The following is an 8,335-nucleotide window of genomic DNA, read 5'->3' as shown; positions in this document are numbered from 1 at the left end:
CATTTAGAGATGCACAGAGGTTAGAGAAGCACAATAGTGGCCCAATGTTGCAGTATCGTGTATATAGTATAGTATAGCTGTGTTTCATCAGATTTCTGCTCATGTTTACAATATTGTGCACATACAGTACAAAATATAACTCCTCCCATCTCTGCTGATTTGGAGAGTTGTAACCTAGTCAAACTCATCTTTCAAAAATTTGACCGACCGGGTTGACACTTCAGCGTGAGAAATCGGGGGTGTGGCGTGTGCGCGTGTGAAACCAGTCAAATGCGTGTGTCTCACGGCCAATGCGTGACAGTTGGCAGCCCTGATGTGTATGTGACCTGATGAAGAAACCCTAATTTGGCTCTAAAGTTGTTGACTGTTAGCTAAGGCTAGCTCTTATATTAATTTAGGATACATTGGTAATGATATATGAGACAACTTACTGATATTAGTCATTTTAAAAGAATCACTCATATCCCAGCAACAGAACAAAAGAGGAAAAATGTATACATTTCTTTTATTTGGTTAATGTTAGTTACTGTTAGACTGGCTACAGTGGCAAGGCAAGCAATAGCTATGTTGGCTAACGCTAGCTCTAGTAATAACTTTGGCTACATTGGCAAGAATTTATCAAAATTACTTTACTGTTTTTCAGACAGTTGCCTACCACTTCCATCTGCCATTGGGAAATATTATTTTCCGGTAGAACACAAGCGGCATACAACTCTGACGATCGGTGTATGCCGCTGTAGTGAGCTGCATACCCCTCAGGGATTGGCTTATGCTGCTGGACCACTAATTACCTCCATCAGCCACTTTTCGATCACTGCGTCACTCCTGTTTTTATGGCCTGAGCCCCTATTTTGTTTGTATCTTGTGCTTTATGTACAAAGTAATATATAATACACATCTGTATGTAGATGTCAGGACATGACATTTCTGCTGATGGTTTCACGCTATTCCACTGACCGTTGCTGGCTGTTATGCGGCAAGAAGCGTAACAATGTGCTAGCGAAAGCCCGGGTTATAAAACATAAGCATTCATTTGGAGTGATGGTTCTGTCCATATTGATTCAAGTCCAACATGCACTTTCTTTTAGCTCAGTTTTGGTCTTCACTACTGAGAAAAATATCTGGCTCTTTTGCTACAACACATTTTCCCCTTTTGTTATCAGGACCAGGGGTCTCGTTTAAAAAACTGTGCTTAGGATCCATACTAAAAGTGTACTTACACCCAAAATCCAAAAATGGCGTACAGCAAAAACAATTCTGATTTATAAAACCGTATGTACACAATCTGTAAGCAATGTTACCTTTATAAATTACAGATTTGTGAAGAAGTGTGAGAAGCGTGGGTGTGTGAATCACGGGATAAACCTCTTATCCCTCCACGTACACACCCAATTTTAACCATTAATAGTCAATGCAAAGTACCTCATGAATGCTGATCAGTGTGTTAATGACCCTGGGAGTTGTTCTTTAGTTACATCAAATCATGACGACTGGCAGGGATAACCCTATCATGTAAGATTCATTACTTTTTATTGTATATTATTAATAATACTTTAACCCATCTTACTGGACAGGTGACGGACCTAGAGAAAGGATTCAGGGACATAGTTCTAACACAATGATTAAAATCTCCCATGATCTTATTGGGTAAATCGGGATCCAGACACCAGGGTTGGCCAAAAACCTTTAATTTAAGGATTGGCGTCAGTGTCATGGTCTATAAGTCCGGTTTTAGTGAGATTCAGATCTTTTACTTCATTTTTCTTCATGATGGAGGGCAGAGGAATACGGCACATCTGCTGTGTCCAAAGTCTCTGGCGCACTGCACCCCTCTTTCCTCAGTCTTAGAGTCCTGCTCCTAGTAGAGCTGGTATTCTCTCCAAAAACTTTCCGCATTGCCGGGGGAATTACAATTCTAGGCTCCAGTGCTGCTACGTTAGTGTTGCAGCACTGAAGGAGAACCTTCAGAGTAGCTGTACTTCAGTTGGTTGAGCTTATAGAGGGCAAACACAGCCACAAAAAGTGTCCAAAACACAAAGGAAACAATGTGCCACATCCATGACCAACAGATGACAGTGAAATTAAACCGACCACCATTCATACACTAACAAAGCAGTCAAGGACTGACAATCAGCAGTACATAAACTGAAAAAAATCAGACGTGACGTTTTCTGTAAGTTAATCAATTAGGTGACAGAAAAAAGAAAAAAATCTATCAACGGCAATACTTACCACCACCTAATCTTTTAAGTCGTATATTCAAGTAAAATCTAAAATATTTGTGGGTGTCACCTTTCATCTATTTTTCTATGGTATACTGCCATGGTGTTATTGTTTCTGATAAGCAATTGTGGTAATCAATTTTTTTAATTGAAAGCAAATAAAGGGGAGTAAAATGGGAAAAAAATAGGGAGTTGGGGAGGAATAGGAGGAAGTGAGAAACACAATAGACAGATAAAGGGAAAGAGAGAGTGATAAATGAAAAGTTAAAGGGTAGGAGAATGAGACAAGAGGAGGAAGAAGATGAGATGGGGCAAGATAGAGATAGAGTGAAAGTGAGATTTAAGAGAAAAACGTGTTAAGGGAAAGAGAGTATAAAAGGTGAACACGTGGGCCATGAGAGATCTACAACGCTGTAACAAACCCAATTTCCCCTCAACAAAAGATCGATGGACCACATTAAATTCAATGTCGTTCCAATCCAAGGCAATGAAAACAATTACCGTGTCCACGCCTGATCAAGAATGCATTGGCTGCGAATTGATGTGTGTTGGGACTGCAGCAAAGCTTGTACAGTGAATCGCAGCAGGAAGGTTGTTTGTGTGCAGCAGCAAAAGGTTAGTTAATTCTGAGTATTAACAGAACTAGTTTGGGTTAGATGGAACATATTTTATAAGGTATTGTGGCTTTTAGTACCACCTAACTACAAAAGATATAGCTCTTTGAATATCATTTATTGAATCTATTTCATTGTCATTTCATTCAACAATGTTATTGTTAGTTAAAATTATTTGAGGAAACAAATCAGAGAACTTTGTAGGGAGAATTAATCCCCCTTGACCATACATCACTGGATGTTCAAAAAAACCACAGCCCAGCACTTGAGGATGTTGGGTTGGTAGAAACACAGTGACAAAATTTCACCTGCTATAATACGACTGGATATTACTACTCAGCTGGCCAAGCAGCTGATAAATGAACGTGAATAACGCAGCTGATGCTAATCAGCTGATGCAAGTGCAACTTCGGTTCTCTGCCTCAACTAATGCAATGCTTCATTTCTAGTAGCATTAATTTATTTAAAGGCAGCATCACAATGAAGTCATCAGTGAATGACTCTAAAGATTTGTAGAATATGTTTACGGCATTTACTCTCTCACTGGGACGTTGTGGGACTGATGGGTGGGAAGTACACACGGCAATTCAATGGTAAGAGAAAATTCCGTTTAACCATGTATCCAACTGATTTAAATTTCTAACATTACTGTCTTGTGTGAACAGTGAAGTTAATTTAATATTGTATGTAGCATTTTCTTTTTCAGGGTGCAAATGTTCCACCAAAACAAGTTCCTTCCCGAGACTATCTTGCAAATCTACTGTCGCTGTGTCCGGAGCTTAGTGTTGCCCAAAAAGATTGTGATTTGTTAAAAGAAACGCAAACAATCCAGAGCGTTTTTTTTTTCTCCTTCACCAGTGTGTATGTTTCCTAGAGCTGTAATCTGGCCTTAAAAGTTAGGCCCGACAAGGCCTGAGCCCGACATGCACATTTGGATTGACAGCTTTTTAAAAGCCCGAACCTGTTTACAGCCAGACGTTATTCAAATATGCGCCCGCACACAGGTCTTTTGCCTTTTGTCAAGAATGAGCCATTTATAAGTGTTTTAACATAATTTATTTATGACTTACGTAGGCTATAGGCCACTTGGAAGTTAGAACAAAGAAATAAAAGAAGTCCTCTGTAACATCTCAGCACTATAAATAGGCCTAGGCAGAAACTTACTCTCATACCCCAACATAGTTAGTTCTTGTGTCAGCTCTTCAAACCCCTCGCCATTTCCGATATTATAAGGCCTATTGTCTTTACAGCAAAAGCTGACACACTTTTCCGTCACCGTTCTGTCTCACCTTTGCAGGGATGGGTTTTGCTGCAGAAACAAACGATGTGATTGTAGGTTGATCCTGGGCACTGGAAGGTGTTGAACAGCTTTGATCAAGCTTTGATTCCCTGTCGTTTTTCTGTCCTACTTGTCGCAGAATGTCACATCTTTTGCATTTCACATAACCCACTAGCTCATTATTCTCATTATGCACATGGTCAAAAATTTGCCACACCTCAGACTTTGCTTTCTTTACTGGTGCAACCAAAATGTAATTGCCAGAAGCCAGCCTCCATTTCACCTCCTCTGCAGCTCATTTACTGCGCAACCCGGAGCGCAAGCACGAGCCCGGCCCGAGCCCGTGTAAAATCAGACGGGTCCCATCGGATTAGGGCAAAGATCTAAGGCTCTAATGTGTGGTCATCAGCCAAACTCATATTGGTCAAACCACAATGCAAAATTATCTTGAGAGAAGCCAAACACCTCCAGTAAGAGAGTTTGCAGGGAGAGAGAAAGAAGGAAAAAATCTTTGGTATGCCTGTCCATTTGATTACCAACATTTCAGACCATGCACAGCGTGACAAAGTTGAGATTACATAGAATTTCAAAGCTACATCCCAAACCGCTGCTGTGAGACAGAAAAGAAAGAAAAAGGAAAATCTGAAATGTCAGTCTGCATAAAAAGCTGAAATTCCCAGCTGTATGTTCAGAAGGATTTGGATAGATATGCTGCCAATATTGTTCTCCAAACGCTGGCAGACAAGTTGGGTTTTCCATTAGTTATCCGGGATGACACCAAGTGATGCAGCTGACAGACGGCTAGCGGCAGACTCTGACTGGGTGTCAGGGTCAGTTGTGTTTGAAAAGAGAGACAGTGGAATTGGAAGGGAGGCCAGAAATCGATAACCACAACCCCCCATTCCCCCAACAGGTGAATAGTCTTTGGCAATGAAGGTGATGCCAGTTTGAATAAAACCCACTGAGCAAACCAAACCCTTATATGACGGCTGTCACATCAGATAGCTGTCACATACACAGCAGACAAAGCCATCAGCTGACGGCTGTCACACTGGAGGTCTGAGTAAGGTGAAAGTCTGCTGTAAGTTTGTCCCTGATGAACTGAACTGCTGAAGCCAAGACAAAATGGGTGACAGTGAAGATCTGTCAAGACTTTTATATCTTCTTTTACCACACAAGGTCCACAGCAGTTATTCTATTAGTACAACAATGTAAACACAAATTCATTCCAGTTGTGGAATCAAGTATTTAATGTTAAGCTACTGTTGTGAAACTCAAACCAGGAAAGAAAGTGATTGTGCACTTTTAACTGCTAGAAGGTGTGGTGGAATTTCCGGAAACACCATGCTGGAAAGCTTAGCCAACATTAGGTTGTTCATAGGTCACAGGTCAGGGGACGAGAACATTCAGCCAGTCTCTACTAACCAAACCTGTTCATCTATATTTATGTGTGTCTCTCTACAGATTCAGGGGATCTGGGCAGCTGTATGAGGCTGTATGATAGGGAGAGATAGGCGTAACTAGGCTTTAGCATCTGTGTTTAGGCTATTGCAATATCTTTGTTTCCCTTAAAGGTCCGGCTAAACATAACGCCTGCAGCATGAGCTTAAACACACCTTCAGGAAGACAGGAATTTCAGAGAGTTGAGATGGCACTGCACAGTAACACATTGTGGTTAAACTGTACTGTCTGCTTAATTGTCTCCTTAATGAAGTGTTCATTAAATGCTTCTGTGTTGTCATAAATCTCCCAAACCGTATGTGAAATGAGGTGTGCTGCTCCTAAGTTTTTCCTTAACAGAAGGCTTTATTGTGAAACATTTCTGTAGGACACACCATTCATGTTTACTTATTGTCATGTCATAATTCAAGATTCAAGATTCAAGATATTTATTTGTCATATGCACAGATTTTACACCATGCAATGACATTCTTAAGTTGCAATGTTTCCCACAGTATAAAAATGCTATATAATGCAATATAATAATTCAGCTGTTAGTCTAGGGTGGGTGTGACCTACTTACGTCACTGGGCTGAAAAACAGCTGTTAAAGAGACTGTCGTAGAACACATGTTGTGGTGGAATAGCTTAGTGAGAGACTGATGAAGTGAGTTGTGTTTTCTGACTTGGCGGAACATTTTCCCCACGGAGTTTGTGTTAATGTTATGGCCTCATTTTGAATGTCAAAGCAATGAATTGTTAACTGGGTGTCAACACGGTTGGAAACTACACCGACTGACTGAGGAGGAGGAGTGGGCTGGCCTGCTGCCAAAGCTGAAGCCAAAAGGACAATCAGGTTGGCCTCTAACCCTTACCTTCAGTCGGGCATCTAAGCAGTTAGCTAGTTTTCAAATGTACTAGGACAAACAAGCTCTGGTATAATCATAGACTTAACAAGAGTAATCAATTTTCCCCAGAGTTGGATATGCCGTGATATTATTCATTTAAATCACTTTTACTTTGCTGCTTTTTTCATTTGGGGATAAGATACTATCACTAAGAGGTTGTCTGTTAATCGCAGGATTGGTTCGATTCCTCGCTCCTCCGGTCTATGTGCTGAAGCGTCCTTTAGCAAGACACTGAACTGATTAATGATTTACAACATCTGTAAATAAAGTTCAAGGTGATGAAGACTCAACACCTAATGTTACAAAAATTGTTTAAAATCATTCTGAAATATTTCTTTGATTCATGTCAACAACCAGCGCAAAACAAATGACAAGGTACTCATGAGGCTTTGAATTAATCAAGATTGTGAAGCTAGCTGCCAGAAATGGTAACACTGTATATAAATATTCATTAGGTATATTAAACTGGACCTAAGATCCCTCGGGTACCTGCGGCATCCTAATTACATCAAAGCATGAGATAATGCTATTATAAAAAAGTGCTTGATGAGACGATTAGCAGCACTTTGAAAGCAGGCAGCAGCTGGTTTTTATGCTTCTGCATGTGGCTCATAATAAATGGACAGTACTGTCTGCATTCTCTGAAAGAAAACAGCATAGTGAACATGCACACTGAGGCCTGACATTTAGTTTTTGTAGATATCTACTACCTTCAACAAAAGGTCAAACAACGTGGAACGAAGACATAAGCAAGCTCCTGTCAAGCTGAATGACAAAACAATAATGACCAAATAAATGTGGTTTTCACAGTGAAAGTAAGAGGGCAGCTTTCTAAGACAGGAATTACCCTGAGCTCAACAAGTCCTCCAAACCATATGACCACATAGGTCATTTTTTCCTACCCTCTTATACGACCCGTAGGAATGTTTCAAAGGTTAGCGCCCCTAGCGGTGCCAGGAAATACGAATCACGGGAGCCTTTTCCATCCTCATACCTAAATCTAACGGTTGCGGTTTTAAACTGGCTGTTAACGTTGTGAAACGATCACAGTTTGGTTAGGTTTAGGCATCTAACCAACTACTTGGTTAGGTTCAGATCAGTACATAGGGTTAGGGTTACTTTCTATGATGTTCCGTTTGTTAAGTAATGTTAAAAAAAGACGTTTACTTTTATTTTCAAATGGATTTCAAAAAGTGTACAAACACAGGTCTCCTGGGTGAAAGTACATGACTACCTGCTTTGCTTCTGTCATAATTAATACGCCCACTAGGGGGCACTGACAACAATAAACATAAATATAGGTTGTAATTTATGTTTTTGCAAACAACCTATGGGGTTGTTTTTTCTCCTCCTAGTCTGAAACTAAGGATGATTCTCAATAGATATCTTCCATTAATCTGGCATTAAACAGAAACTTTAACACATTAATCCTTGTTTTATTGATATCTAATTGCTTCAAGAAAAAATATTGTATTTATCACTTATAAGGCACAAAATGGATCGGCTGTAATCTAAACCTAAGACTGTAAACCGAAATGATACAAAATGCAAGGGGGGCACACATAGGTCAGCAGAGCTCTTCTCGCAATTCCAAACACTAGACTTGTTGTGAAGGGTGAGAGTGCATTTTTTGCCTGCCATGGCACCAAAACAGTGAGAAAAAAACCTACAGTCTACAGCTATACTAAATACTAAAAAAGTTATGGCACATTGGCACAAAACACCAGCTATCAACAGCCTCAGTCCAAAAATAACATGTTTGTATGGGCTTTCAAACCTAATGTCATTTAAACTATGGGCAGCACTACACCAGCTACCACTGCATAAATAATGAAACGTGAACGAACTAAACTTATACACATACTGTATGTAA

The 8,335-nt window shown here is 40.1% G+C and overlaps 1 protein-coding gene and 1 long non-coding RNA gene across 5 annotated transcripts in view; one reads left to right on the top strand and one right to left on the bottom strand.

Annotated features, from left to right (window-relative positions):
- The window catches only part of LOC116696462 (stromal membrane-associated protein 1), a 226,517-nt gene that overhangs the window by 65,513 nt on the left and 152,669 nt on the right, over window positions 1–8,335 (bottom strand). The gene's annotated exons all lie outside the window — the stretch shown is intronic.
- LOC116696472 (uncharacterized) overlaps window positions 1–8,335 on the top strand; it is a 26,140-nt gene that overhangs the window by 5,143 nt on the left and 12,662 nt on the right. The window lies entirely within an intron of this gene.

Source organism: Etheostoma spectabile, chromosome 10 (assembly GCF_008692095.1).
Source record: "Etheostoma spectabile isolate EspeVRDwgs_2016 chromosome 10, UIUC_Espe_1.0, whole genome shotgun sequence".
Lineage (NCBI taxonomy): Eukaryota > Metazoa > Chordata > Actinopteri > Perciformes > Percidae > Etheostoma > Etheostoma spectabile.
This window is presented reverse-complemented; position numbering and strand designations above follow the sequence as displayed.